General features: G+C 50.3%; 5 non-coding genes across 5 annotated transcripts; all 5 read right to left on the bottom strand.

Moving 5' to 3' along the window:
- Positions 1 to 1,408: 1,408 nt before the first annotated feature.
- LOC134930463 (5S ribosomal RNA) lies at positions 1,409 to 1,527 on the bottom strand. The gene has a single exon (XR_010178679.1). It is a non-coding gene; the product is annotated as a 5S ribosomal RNA (ribosomal RNA).
- A 2,299-nt stretch (positions 1,528 to 3,826) lies between these two features.
- On the bottom strand, positions 3,827 to 3,945 carry LOC134930346 (5S ribosomal RNA). Its single transcript, XR_010178677.1, has one exon. It is a non-coding gene; the product is annotated as a 5S ribosomal RNA (ribosomal RNA).
- Positions 3,946 to 7,944: 3,999 nt separating this feature from the next.
- Positions 7,945 to 8,063, bottom strand: LOC134930230 (5S ribosomal RNA). Its single transcript, XR_010178675.1, has one exon. It is a non-coding gene; the product is annotated as a 5S ribosomal RNA (ribosomal RNA).
- Positions 8,064 to 10,341: 2,278 nt separating this feature from the next.
- LOC134930695 (5S ribosomal RNA) lies at positions 10,342 to 10,460 on the bottom strand. The gene has a single exon (XR_010178686.1). It is a non-coding gene; the product is annotated as a 5S ribosomal RNA (ribosomal RNA).
- Positions 10,461 to 12,742: 2,282 nt separating this feature from the next.
- On the bottom strand, positions 12,743 to 12,861 carry LOC134930113 (5S ribosomal RNA). The gene has a single exon (XR_010178668.1). It is a non-coding gene; the product is annotated as a 5S ribosomal RNA (ribosomal RNA).
- Between the last annotated feature and the right edge of the window lie 804 nt (positions 12,862 to 13,665).

Raw genomic sequence — 13,665 nt, 5'->3', positions numbered from 1 at the left:
CGTGGGCCCACACCAGGCATTGGGGCCTAGAGAAGATGGCCTCCTGTGATCCCCTGCTGAGGCTGTGAGGTATTACTTACACACCTGTCCCACCCACAAGTAATATGCTACTTTCCCAAAAGATCACTTTACAGGTGATTATTCTGATGACAGCCATTTTGTGGCCAGTGAGAGCCTCCTCTAATTTGGCCATTTTAAAAGAGGGGCCCAGAGTTGATTTCCAAATAAAAGGGAGCAGTTGGAGGGGCGACAGTTGTAGCTGCTGAGAGAGGAGCGCCGGGAGACGCCATCCAGCAGTGTGACGCAGATAAGCAGCTGACAGGAAAAATTCCAAGCAGACTGGCTGAGACTTGTGGTTCCACGCGGAAGTGAGAGCTATACTTACCTTTTGGAGGAGAAGTAGCAGCATGCGGACTCAGCATAGTACATTGGTGAAATGACACCATTTATATGTTCACACTCATCCATTGTTGGGAAACAGACATAGGGGGACTATGTACTAAGCATTAAAGCATAGATCTGCAAACTCGGTCCTTATTACCCCCGCACAGTGCATGTTTTGCAGGTAACCCAGCAGGTGCACAGGTGGATTAATTACTCACAGACACATTTGAAAAGGTCCGCAGGCGGAGTTCATTATTTCACTTGTGATTCTGTGAGGAGACCTGCAAAACATGCACTGTGTGGGGGTAATGAGGACCGAGTTTGCAGACCTATGCCTTAAAGAGAGATAAAGTGGCCAGAGGTAAAGTAACAGCCAATCAGCTCCTAACTGCCATGTTACAGGCTGTGTTTGAATAATGACAGTTAGGAGCTGGTTGGCTGGTTCTTTACCTCCATCCACTTTATCTCTCTCCGAGGCTTAGTACATATTGCACTGCATCCAGTTCCCGTGTCTGCTGCATGTCCGGGTACTGAATAAAAAGTGCATACATGCAGGATTCACTATGACGTTGGTTAGGGTCCAGATGTTTAGGACTGACCTGATATCTGGATGATAAGGTGCCCAGCAATGCAGTGGACTGGGTTTGAGGGCAGACAATTTGCCAGTGTGTGAGGTGGCCGTATAACCTGTGTGCCAGGTGACGCCTTTAGCGCACTGTCTGTTGCAGCAGGAAATTTGGGCGCAGCATCGCTGTGATTTCACTGTGTCGGTGACACTAGGTGGGATGTACGGCGCTGCTAACGTAGTGGTGTATGCATTATCCTGATGAGTATGGGGCTGCCGCCGAGTGGTAAACGGTTCGGGTTTTCTGCATGAACATAGAGGAATGAAAGAAAGAAAGAAAGAAAGAAAGAAAGAAAGAAAGAAAGAAAGAAAGAAAGCAAAAAGTTTAATTTGAAAAAATGAAGAAGAAAAAGAAGCTGACAAGAGCGACCCCTGCTGGTTGCAGCCTAGAAAAGCAAAAGCCTACAGCACCTGGTATTCCCAGGCGGTCTCCCATCCAAGTACTAACCAGGCCTGACCCTGCTTAGCTTCCGAGATCAGACGAGATCGGGCGTGTTCAGGGTGGTGTGGCCGTAGGCAGAGACAAGGCTCTCACTTGCTCCTTTTCTACTTGTCACCAGCAGCCTGGATCCACCTCCCCAGCCCAGCTGCACGTTGCTTGTTACTCAGCTCCAGACTCTGCCTGCATCACAGCACAAGGCTCCCTCTCTCTTCCCCTATCATCCGGCCACATCTTACTGCTGCTGCTGCAGCCTCTGGAACCTTCCTCATACTTGCCTACCTGACCCGGCCTCTCCATGAGGGAGAAAATGCTCTGTTCCTGGACTTTCCTGGTAATGTATGATTGCCATCACCTGTGGTGAGCTAGTTAATTGATAAGAAAGGTGTTTCACCAAAGGTTACCAGGAAAGTCCAGGAACAGAGCATTTTCTCCCTCATGGAGAGGGTCAGGTAGGCAAGTATGACCTAAGTTCCTATACCCCCTGTATTCCTCCTTATTGCCCCACAATCCTACTGTCACACCCTGGCCTCCGTCTGGCATTCCTGTTACTACGCAGCAGCGTCTCAGACCCTTTCTTATATCTTTACAGATGGCCTCGCCCCTAGCGCCTTACAGCAGCAAGGCCATCACACTAGGGTGGGTAGGTGCGCAGCTTTCCCTGCAGCCTGCCCTCTCCCAGGCCCTTAGCAGCTAAGTGCTTTGTTTCTGGCCTCATTACTTGGGCAGTGGCTGGCGTGGGCCACGTCTGCCACAGAATGGGAAGGGCTACGGAAAGCCTTCTTCAGGACAGCGCTGGTCTCCTTGGTGACTGGGAATGGCGGTTGAAGGCTTGGGCTGCTTTGCACAGAGTCCAGGCCATGGGTGGAGGATTGCTGGGAGCCAGGAACACATTGTGGACTCAGGCAGCTGTCTGGAATTAGCAGTGGCTTGGCACAAGGATTCCTGTGCACCTCAGGACGGTGCTGCTACTGCTGGAACCTTGCAGACGTGGGCCCACACCAGGCATTGGGGCCTAGAGAAGATGGCCTCCTGTGATCCCCTGCTGAGGCTGTGAGGTATTACTTACACACCTGTCCCACCCACAAGTAATATGCTACTTTCCCAAAAGATCACTTTACAGGTGATTATTCTGATGACAGCCATTTTGTGGCCAGTGAGAGCCTCCTCTAATTTGGCCATTTTAAAAGAGGGGCCCAGAGTTGATTTCCAAATAAAAGGGAGCAGTTGGAGGGGCGACAGTTGTAGCTGCTGAGAGAGGAGCGCCGGGAGACGCCATCCAGCAGTGTGACGCAGATAAGCAGCTGACAGGAAAAATTCCAAGCAGACTGGCTGAGACTTGTGGTTCCACGCGGAAGTGAGAGCTATACTTACCTTTTGGAGGAGAAGTAGCATGCGGACTCAGCATAGTACATTGGTGAAATGACACCATTTATATGTTCACACTCATCCATTGTTGGGAAACAGACATAGGGGGACTATGTACTAAGCCTTAAAGCATAGATCTGCAAACTCGGTCCTTATTACCCCCACACACACAGTGCATGTTTTGCAGGTAACCCAGCAGGTGCACAGGTGGATTAATTACTCACAGACACATTTGAAAAGGTCCGCAGGCGGAGTTCATTATTTCACTTGTGATTCTGTGAGGAGACCTGCAAAACATGCACTGTGTGGGGGTAATGAGGACCGAGTTTGCAGACCTATGCCTTAAAGAGAGATAAAGTGGCCAGAGGTAAAGTAACAGCCAATCAGCTCCTAACTGCCAGGTTACAGGCTGTGTTTGAATAATGACAGTTAGGAGCTGGTTGGCTGGTTCTTTACCTCCATCCACTTTATCTCTCTCCGAGGCTTAGTACATATTGCACTGCATCCAGTTCCCGTGTCTGCTGCATGTCCGGGTACTGAATAAAAAGTGCATACATGCAGGATTCACTATGACGTTGGTTAGGGTCCAGATGTTTAGGACTGACCTGATATCTGGATGATAAGGTGCCCAGCAATGCAGTGGACTGGGTTTGAGGGCAGACAATTTGCCAGTGTGTGAGGTGGCCGTATAACCTGTGTGCCAGGTGACGCCTTTAGCGCACTGTCTGTTGCAGCAGGAAATTTGGGCGCAGCATCGCTGTGATTTCACTGTGTCGGTGACACTAGGTGGGATGTACGGCGCTGCTAACGTAGTGGTGTATGCATTATCCTGATGAGTATGGGGCTGCCGCCGAGTGGTAAACGGTTCGGGTTTTCTGCATGAACATAGAGGAATGAAAGAAAGAAAGAAAGAAAGAAAGAAAGAAAGCAAAAAGTTTAATTTGAAAAAATGAAGAAGAAAAAGAAGCTGACAAGAGCGACCCCTGCTGGTTGCAGCCTAGAAAAGCAAAAGCCTACAGCACCTGGTATTCCCAGGCGGTCTCCCATCCAAGTACTAACCAGGCCTGACCCTGCTTAGCTTCCGAGATCAGACGAGATCGGGCGTGTTCAGGGTGGTGTGGCCGTAGGCAGAGACAAGGCTCTCACTTGCTCCTTTTCTACTTGTCACCAGCAGCCTGGATCCACCTCCCCAGCCCAGCTGCACGTTGCTTGTTACTCAGCTCCAGACTCTGCCTGCATCACAGCACAAGGCTCCCTCTCTCTTCCCCTATCATCCGGCCACATCTTACTGCTGCTGCTGCAGCCTCTGGAACCTTCCTCATACTTGCCTACCTGACCCGGCCTCTCCATGAGGGAGAAAATGCTCTGTTCCTGGACTTTCCTGGTAATGTATGATTGCCATCACCTGTGGTGAGCTAGTTAATTGATAAGAAAGGTGTTTCACCAAAGGTTACCAGGAAAGTCCAGGAACAGAGCATTTTCTCCCTCATGGAGAGGGTCAGGTAGGCAAGTATGACCTAAGTTCCTATACCCCCTGTATTCCTCCTTATTGCCCCACAATCCTACTGTCACACCCTGGCCTCCGTCTGGCATTCCTGTTACTACGCAGCAGCGTCTCAGACCCTTTCTTATATCTTTACAGATGGCCTCGCCCCTAGCGCCTTACAGCAGCAAGGCCATCACACTAGGGTGGGTAGGTGCGCAGCTTTCCCTGCAGCCTGCCCTCTCCCAGGCCCTTAGCAGCTAAGTGCTTTGTTTCTGGCCTCATTACTTGGGCAGTGGCTGGCGTGGGCCACGTCTGCCACAGAATGGGAAGGGCTACGGAAAGCCTTCTTCAGGACAGCGCTGGTCTCCTTGGTGACTGGGAATGGCGGTTGAAGGCTTGGGCTGCTTTGCACAGAGTCCAGGCCATGGGTGGAGGATTGCTGGGAGCCAGGAACACATTGTGGACTCAGGCAGCTGTCTGGAATTAGCAGTGGCTTGGCACAAGGATTCCTGTGCACCTCAGGACGGTGCTGCTACTGCTGGAACCTTGCAGACGTGGGCCCACACCAGGCATTGGGGCCTAGAGAAGATGGCCTCCTGTGATCCCCTGCTGAGGCTGTGAGGTATTACTTACACACCTGTCCCACCCACAAGTAATATGCTACTTTCCCAAAAGATCACTTTACAGGTGATTATTCTGATGACAGCCATTTTGTGGCCAGTGAGAGCCTCCTCTAATTTGGCCATTTTAAAAGAGGGGCCCAGAGTTGATTTCCAAATAAAAGGGAGCAGTTGGAGGGGCGACAGTTGTAGCTGCTGAGAGAGGAGCGCCGGGAGACGCCATCCAGCAGTGTGACGCAGATAAGCAGCTGACAGGAAAAATTCCAAGCAGACTGGCTGAGACTTGTGGTTCCACGCGGAAGTGAGAGCTATACTTACCTTTTGGAGGAGAAGTAGCATGCGGACTCAGCATAGTACATTGGTGAAATGACACCATTTATATGTTCACACTCATCCATTGTTGGGAAACAGACATAGGGGGACTATGTACTAAGCCTTAAAGCATAGATCTGCAAACTCGGTCCTTATTACCCCCACACAGTGCATGTTTTGCAGGTAACCCAGCAGGTGCACAGGTGGATTAATTACTCACAGACACATTTGAAAAGGTCCGCAGGCGGAGTTCATTATTTCACTTGTGATTCTGTGAGGAGACCTGCAAAACATGCACTGTGAGGGGGTAATGAGGACCGAGTTTGCAGACCTATGCCTTAAAGAGAGATAAAGTGGCCAGAGGTAAAGTAACAGCCAATCAGCTCCTAACTGCCATGTTACAGGCTGTGTTTGAATAATGACAGTTAGGAGCTGGTTGGCTGGTTCTTTACCTCCATCCACTTTATCTCTCTCCGAGGCTTAGTACATATTGCACTGCATCCAGTTCCCGTGTCTGCTGCCTGTCCGGGTACTGAATAAAAAGTGCATACATGCAGGATTCACTATGACGTTGGTTAGGGTCCAGATGTTTAGGACTGACCTGATATCTGGATGATAAGGTGCCCAGCAATGCAGTGGACTGGGTTTGAGGGCAGACACTTTGCCAGTGTGTGAGGTGGCCGTATAACCTGTGTGCCAGGTGACGCCTTTAGCGCACTGTCTGTTGCAGCAGGAAATTTGGGCGCAGCATCGCTGTGATTTCACTGTGTCGGTGACACTAGGTGGGATGTACGGCGCTGCTAACGTAGTGGTGTATGCATTATCCTGATGAGTATGGGGCTGCCGCCGAGTGGTAAACGGTTCGGGTTTTCTGCATGAACATAGAGGAATGAAGGTTCCTCGATGTATCCTCTCTGGGTGTCCTCCGTGTCTCAGAAGCCGCGCACCTTGTCTGTAAATGCCGGTCTCCTAAACTCCCATATTAACAAAATCTAGCTAGGTACTGCTGACACTTTTGGTGCAGCATACAATACACGCACCAGAACAATTTACTAGAATCAGCAACAGCCATTTAGTACAAGCTGATCCCACATCCCCCCATTTGAGACCTTCTGCACCACTTCCCTCCCCAATATGGGCCAGTCATCGACACATACCACCATATCACCCTGGTCCGCAATCATCAGTAAAGGACATATACGGCCACACAATAACAACACACATGCAATATATTAACAAATATCCAACCATGTTCACAGTACCATTAACTGTGACAATTACGACCACACAATAACAACACACATGCATTATATTAACAAATATCCATTCATGTTCACAGTACCATTAACTGTGACAATTCCTTCTATCACAATATAGAAAATATTCACAGTATCACTAACGGTGACAATTTCTTTATATCACAACAAAAAACATTCAGTATCTCCCCTCCAACAGTACATTTTTTGGTACACAACCTTCTTCCACCATGCAGGTTAACACACATCAACATAAATACAAGGTTTCCTATGTAAAGGATATCCGATTAACACCCAATTCATGTACACAATCAAAACAGTCACACATCCAATCACTGACACCTAATCTGGATGATTGACATGTCCGCCTCCCAATCAGAATAGAGATTGGGACACCGAGGAAGGACCAATCAGGAAAGCGATCACAGCATAAATAAGCCACTGAACACCATATGGGTAACCCTAGAAAAAGGCATCAGTGCTGAAACGCGTTGGGACCCACAGACTTTACTACCGACATTGCCACATACATTCTCCTCTCTCCGGCTGGAGAAGGAGACGCTTCCGCACACATCGCGCTCACGTGACCCGGCACGTGACGCGCGAACCAGGAAGTCAGAGGACGGGACGGGAGTTTAGGAGACCGGCATTTACAGACAAGGTGCGCGGCTTCTGAGACACGGAGGACACCCAGAGAGGATACATCGAGGAACACAGGCTTGAGGACGGCTAAGAACTGGTCACCGGCGGCAGGTAGCACCTGCCCCCGGCGGTAAGTTTCATTACACAGTATATGACCACGCCACTCGTTGCCACACACGGAAGGGTCTGACAGGCGGGACGCCGCACTAGTCACACCATAAACTTAACCACAAACCTAACAATAGACACAGCATCAGAGGATACATAGGACCATCCACACCTATGGTAAAGGTGGCCCCTAGGGCATACCTAACATTTACCTGAGCTGTAGCTCCATCAGTATACCAATAGGAGGGTATACTCAGAGAAAGGGTAGTCTGCAAGACACACCTGATAAGTGGTGAACCAACCTGGGACATTCATTATTGACTATGGAATATTAATCCTATTACATCCAAATAAAATCCTATATTTCATTTACATCGAGTGATCATTACCACATCCCCTACAAATAGATACACAGAGAACACATCACTTCACACACCACCATCCACCTCTCCAATCAATCCAATCCCTCGCACACCCTTTAGAGCGCGCTGACCACCACGAAATACGCAATTGTAACAGGAGGTGGGACACCTCCAGGTCAGCTGCACACTCAGCCACCATCCCCCAATGTGAGCGCAGCCTTCAACCATATTTAATAGAGGAATGAAAGAAAGAAAGAAAGCAAAAAGTTGAATTTGAAAAAATGAAGAAGAAAAAGAAGCTGACAAGAGCGACCCCTGCTGGTTGCAGCCTAGAAAAGCAAAAGCCTACAGCACCTGGTATTCCCAGGCGGTCTCCCATCCAAGTACTAACCAGGCCTGACCCTGCTTAGCTTCCGAGATCAGACGAGATCGGGCGTGTTCAGGGTGGTGTGGCCGTAGGCAGAGACAAGGCTCTCACTTGCTCCTTTTCTACCTGTCACCAGCAGCCTGGATCCACCTCCCCAGCCCAGCTGCACGTTGCTTGTTACTCAGCTCCAGACTCTGCCTGCATCACAGCACAAGGCTCCCTCTCTCTTCCCCTATCATCCGGCCACATCTTACTGCTGCTGCAGCCTCTGGAACCTTCCTCATACTTGCCTACCTGACCCGGCCTCTCCATGAGGGAGAAAATGCTCTGTTCCTGGACTTTCCTGGTAATGTATGATTGCCATCACCTGTGGTGAGCTAGTTAATTGATAAGAAAGGTGTTTCACCAAAGGTTACCAGGAAAGTCCAGGAACAGAGCATTTTCTCCCTCATGGAGAGGGTCAGGTAGGCAAGTATGACCTAAGTTCCTATACCCCCTGTATTCCTCCATATTGCCCCACAATCCTACTGTCACACCCTGGCCTCCGTCTGGCATTCCTGTTACTACGCAGCAGCGTCTCAGACCCTTTCTTATATCTTTACAGATGGCCTCGCCCCTAGCGCCTTACAGCAGCAAGGCCATCACACTAGGGTAGGTAGGTGGCCAGCTTTCCCTGCAGCCTGCCCTCTCCCAGGCCCTTAGCAGCTAAGTGCTTTGTTTCTGGCCTCATTACTTGGGCAGTGGCTGGCATGGGCCACGTCTGCCACAGAATGGGAAGGGCTACGGAAAGCCTTCTTCAGGACAGCGCTGGTCTCCTTGGTGACTGGGAATGGCGGTTGAAGGCTTGGGCTGCTTTGCACAGAGTCCAGGCCACGGGTGGAGGGTTGCTGGGAGCCAGGAACACATTGTGGACTCAGGCAGCTGTCTGGAATTAGCAGTGGCTTTGCACAAGGATTCCTGTGCACCTCAGGACGGTGCTGCTACTGCTGGAACATTGCAGACGTGGGCCCACACCAGGCATTGGGGCCTAGAGAAGATGGCCTCCTGTGATCCCCTGCTGAGGCTGTGAGGTATTACTTACACACCTGTCCCACCCACAAGTAATATGCTACTTTCCCAAAAGATCACTTTACAGGTGATTATTCTGATGACAGCCATTTTGTGGCCAGTGAGAGCCTCCTCTAATTTGGCCATTTTAAAAGAGGGGCCCAGAGTTGATTTCCAAATAAAAGGGAGCAGTTGGAGGGGCGACAGTTGTAGCTGCTGAGAGAGGAGCGCGCCGGGAGACGCCATCCAGCAGCGTGACGCAGATAAGCAGCTGACAGGAAAAATTCCAAGCAGACTGGCTGAGACTTGTGGTTCCACGCGGAAGTGAGAGCTATACTTACCTTTTGGAGGAGAAGTAGCATGCGGACTCAGCATAGTACATTGGTGAAATGACACCATTTATATGTTCACACTCACCCATTGTTGGGAAACAGACATAGGGGGACTATGTACTAAGCCTTAAAGCATAGATCTGCAAACTCGGTCCTTATTACCCCCGCACAGTGCATGTTTTGCAGGTAACCCAGCAGGTGCACAGGTGGATTAATTACTCACAGACACATTTGAAAAGGTCCGCAGGCTGAGTTCATTATTTCACTTGTGATTCTGTGAGGAGACCTGCAAAACATGCACTGTGAGGGGGTAATGAGGACCGAGTTTGCAGACCTATGCCTTAAAGAGAGATAAAGTGGCCAGAGGTAAAGTAACAGCCAATCAGCTCCTAACTGCCATGTTACAGGCTGTGTTTGAATAATGACAGTTAGGAGCTGGTTGGCTGGTTCTTTACCTCCATCCACTTTATCTCTCTCCGAGGCTTAGTACATATTGCACTGCATCCAGTTCCCGTGTCTGCTGCATGTCCGGGTACTGAATAAAAAGTGCATACATGCAGGATTCACTATGACGTTGGTTATGGTCCAGATGTTTAGGACTGACCTGATATCTGGATGATAAGGTGCCCAGCAATGCAGTGGACTGGGTTTGAGGGCAGACACTTTGCCAGTGTGTGAGGTGGCCGTATAACCTGTGTGCCAGGTGACGCCTTTAGCGCACTGTCTGTTGCAGCAGGAAATTTGGGCGCAGCATCGCTGTGATTTCACTGTGTCGGTGACACTAGGTGGGATGTACGGCGCTGCTAAGGTAGTGGTGTATGCATTATCCTGATGAGTATGGGGCTGCCGCCGAGTGGTAAACGGTTCGGGTTTTCTGCATGAACATAGAGGAATGAAAGAAAGAAAGAAAGCAAAAAGTTTAATTTGAAAAAATGAAGAAGAAAAAGAAGCTGACAAGAGCGACCCCTGCTGGTTGCAGCCTAGAAAAGCAAAAGCCTACAGCACCTGGTATTCCCAGGCGGTCTCCCATCCAAGTACTAACCAGGCCTGACCCTGCTTAGCTTCCGAGATCAGATGAGATCGGGCGTGTTCAGGGTGGTGTGGCCGTAGGCAGAGACAAGGCTCTCACTTGCTCCTTTTCTACTTGTCACCAGCAGCCTGGATCCACCTCCCCAGCCCAGCTGCACGTTGCTTGTTACTCAGCTCCAGACTCTGCCTGCATCACAGCACAAGGCTCCCTCTCTCTTCCCCTATCATCCGGCCACATCTTACTGCTGCTGCTGCAGCCTCTGGAACCTTCCTCATACTTGCCTACCTGACCCGGCCTCTCCATGAGGGAGAAAATGCTCTGTTCCTGGACTTTCCTGGTAATGTATGATTGCCATCACCTGTGGTGAGCTAGTTAATTGATAAGAAAGGTGTTTCACCAAAGGTTACCAGGAAAGTCCAGGAACAGAGCATTTTCTCCCTCATGGAGAGGGTCAGGTAGCCAAGTATGACCTTCCTATACCCCCTGTATTCCTCCTTATTGCCCCACAATCCTACTGTCACACCCTGGCCTCCGTCTGGCATTCCTGTTACTACGCAGCAGTGTCTCAGACCCTTTCTTATATCTTTACAGATGGCCTCGCCCCTAGCGCCTTACAGCAGCAAGGCCATCACACTAGGGTGGGTAGGTGGGCAGCTTTCCCTGCAGCCTGCCCTCTCCCAGGCCCTTAGCAGGTAAGTGCTTTGTTTCTGGCCTCATTACTTGGGCAGTGGCTGGCGTGGGCCACGTCTGCCACAGAATGGGAAGGGCTACGGAAAGCCTTCTTCAGGACAGCGCTGGTCTCCTTGGTGACTGGGAATGGCGGTTGAAGGCTTGGGCTGCTTTGCACAGAGTCCAGGCCATGGGTGGAGGGTTGCTGGGAGCCAGGAACACATTGTGGACTCAGGCAGCTGTCTGGAATTAGCAGTGGCTTGGCACAAGGATTCCTGTGCACCTCAGGACGGTGCTGCTACTGCTGGAACATTGCAGACGTGGGCCCACACCAGGCATTGGGGCCTAGAGAAGATGGCCTCCTGTGATCCCCTGCTGAGGCTGTGAGGTATTACTTACACACCTGTCCCACCCACAAGTAATATGCTACTTTCCCAAAAGATCACTTTACAGGTGATTATTCTGATGACAGCCATTTTGTGGCCAGTGAGAGCCTCCTCTAATTTGGCCATTTTAAAAGAGGGGCCCAGAGTTGATTTCCAAATAAAAGGGAGCAGTTGGAGGGGCGACAGTTGTAGCTGCTGAGAGAGGAGCGCCGGGAGACGCCATCCAGCAGTGTGACGCAGATAAGCAGCTGACAGGAAAAATTCCAAGCAGACTGGCTGAGACTTGTGGTTCCACGCGGAAGTGAGAGCTATACTTACCTTTTGGAGGAGAAGTAGCAGCATGCGGACTCAGCATAGTACATTGGTGAAATGACACCATTTATATGTTCACACTCATCCATTGTTGGGAAACAGACATAGGGGGACTATGTACTAAGCATTAAAGCATAGATCTGCAAACTCGGTCCTTATTACCCCCGCACAGTGCACGTTTTGCAGGTAACCCAGCAGGTGCACAGGTGGATTAATTACTCACAGACACATTTGAAAAGGTCCGCAGGCGGAGTTCATTATTTCACTTGTGATTCTGTGAGGAGACCTGCAAAACATGCACTGTGTGGGGGTAATGAGGACCGAGTTTGCAGACCTATGCCTTAAAGAGAGATAAAGTGGCCAGAGGTAAAGTAACAGCCAATCAGCTCCTAACTGCCATGTTACAGGCTGTGTTTGAATAATGACAGTTAGGAGCTGGTTGGCTGGTTCTTTACCTCCATCCACTTTATCTCTCTCCGAGGCTTAGTACATACTGCACTGCATCCAGTTCCCGTGTCTGCTGCATGTCCGGGTACTGAATAAAAAGTGCATACATGCAGGATTCACTATGACGTTGGTTATGGTCCAGATGTTTAGGACTGACCTGATATCTGGATGATAAGGTGCCCAGCAATGCAGTGGACTGGGTTTGAGGGCAGACACTTTGCCAGTGTGTGAGGTGGCCGTATAACCTGTGTGCCAGGTGACGCCTTTAGCGCACTGTCTGTTGCAGCAGGAAATTTGGGCGCAGCATCGCTGTGATTTCACTGTGTCGGTGACACTAGGTGGGATGTACGGCGCTGCTAACGTAGTGGTGTATGCATTATCCTGATGAGTATGGGGCTGCCGCCGAGTGGTAAACGGTTCGGGTTTTCTGCATGAACATAGAGGAATGAAAGAAAGAAAGAAAGAAAGCAAAAAGTTTAATTTGAAAAAATGAAGAAGAAAAAGAAGCTGACAAGAGCGACCCCTGCTGGTTGCAGCCTAGAAAAGCAAAAGCCTACAGCACCTGGTATTCCCAGGCGGTCTCCCATCCAAGTACTAACCAGGCCTGACCCTGCTTAGCTTCCGAGATCAGACGAGATCGGGCGTGTTCAGGGTGGTGTGGCCGTAGGCAGAGACAAGGCTCTCACTTGCTCCTTTTCTACTTGTCACCAGCAGCCTGGATCCACCTCCCCAGCCCAGCTGCACGTTGCTTGTTACTCAGCTCCAGACTCTGCCTGCATCACAGCACAAGGCTCCCTCTCTCTTCCCCTATCATCCGGCCACATCTTACTGCTGCTGCTGCAGCCTCTGGAACCTTCCTCATACTTGCCTACCTGACCCGGCCTCTCCATGAGGGAGAAAATGCTCTGTTCCTGGACTTTCCTGGTAATGTATGATTGCCATCACCTGTGGTGAGCTAGTTAATTGATAAGAAAGGTGTTTCACCAAAGGTTACCAGGAAAGTCCAGGAACAGAGCATTTTCTCCCTCATGGAGAGGGTCAGGTAGGCAAGTATGACCTAAGTTCCTATACCCCCTGTATTCCTCCTTATTGCCCCACAATCCTACTGTCACACCCTGGCCTCCGTCTGGCATTCCTGTTACTACGCAGCAGCGTCTCAGACCCTTTCTTATATCTTTACAGATGGCCTCGCCCCTAGCGCCTTACAGCAGCAAGGCCATCACACTAGGGTGGGTAGGTGCGCAGCTTTCCCTGCAGCCTGCCCTCTCCCAGGCCCTTAGCAGCTAAGTGCTTTGTTTCTGGCCTCATTACTTGGGCAGTGGCTGGCGTGGGCCACGTCTGCCACAGAATGGGAAGGGCTACGGAAAGCCTTCTTCAGGACAGCGCTGGTCTCCTTGGTGACTGGGAATGGCGGTTGAAGGCTTGGGCTGCTTTGCACAGAGTCCAGGCCATGGGTGGAGGATTGCTGGGAGC

This window comes from Pseudophryne corroboree, chromosome 5 (assembly GCF_028390025.1).
Source record: "Pseudophryne corroboree isolate aPseCor3 chromosome 5, aPseCor3.hap2, whole genome shotgun sequence".
NCBI lineage: Eukaryota > Metazoa > Chordata > Amphibia > Anura > Myobatrachidae > Pseudophryne > Pseudophryne corroboree.
The sequence above is the reverse complement of the archived record's forward strand: the minus strand, read 5'-3'. Positions and strand labels throughout refer to the sequence as shown.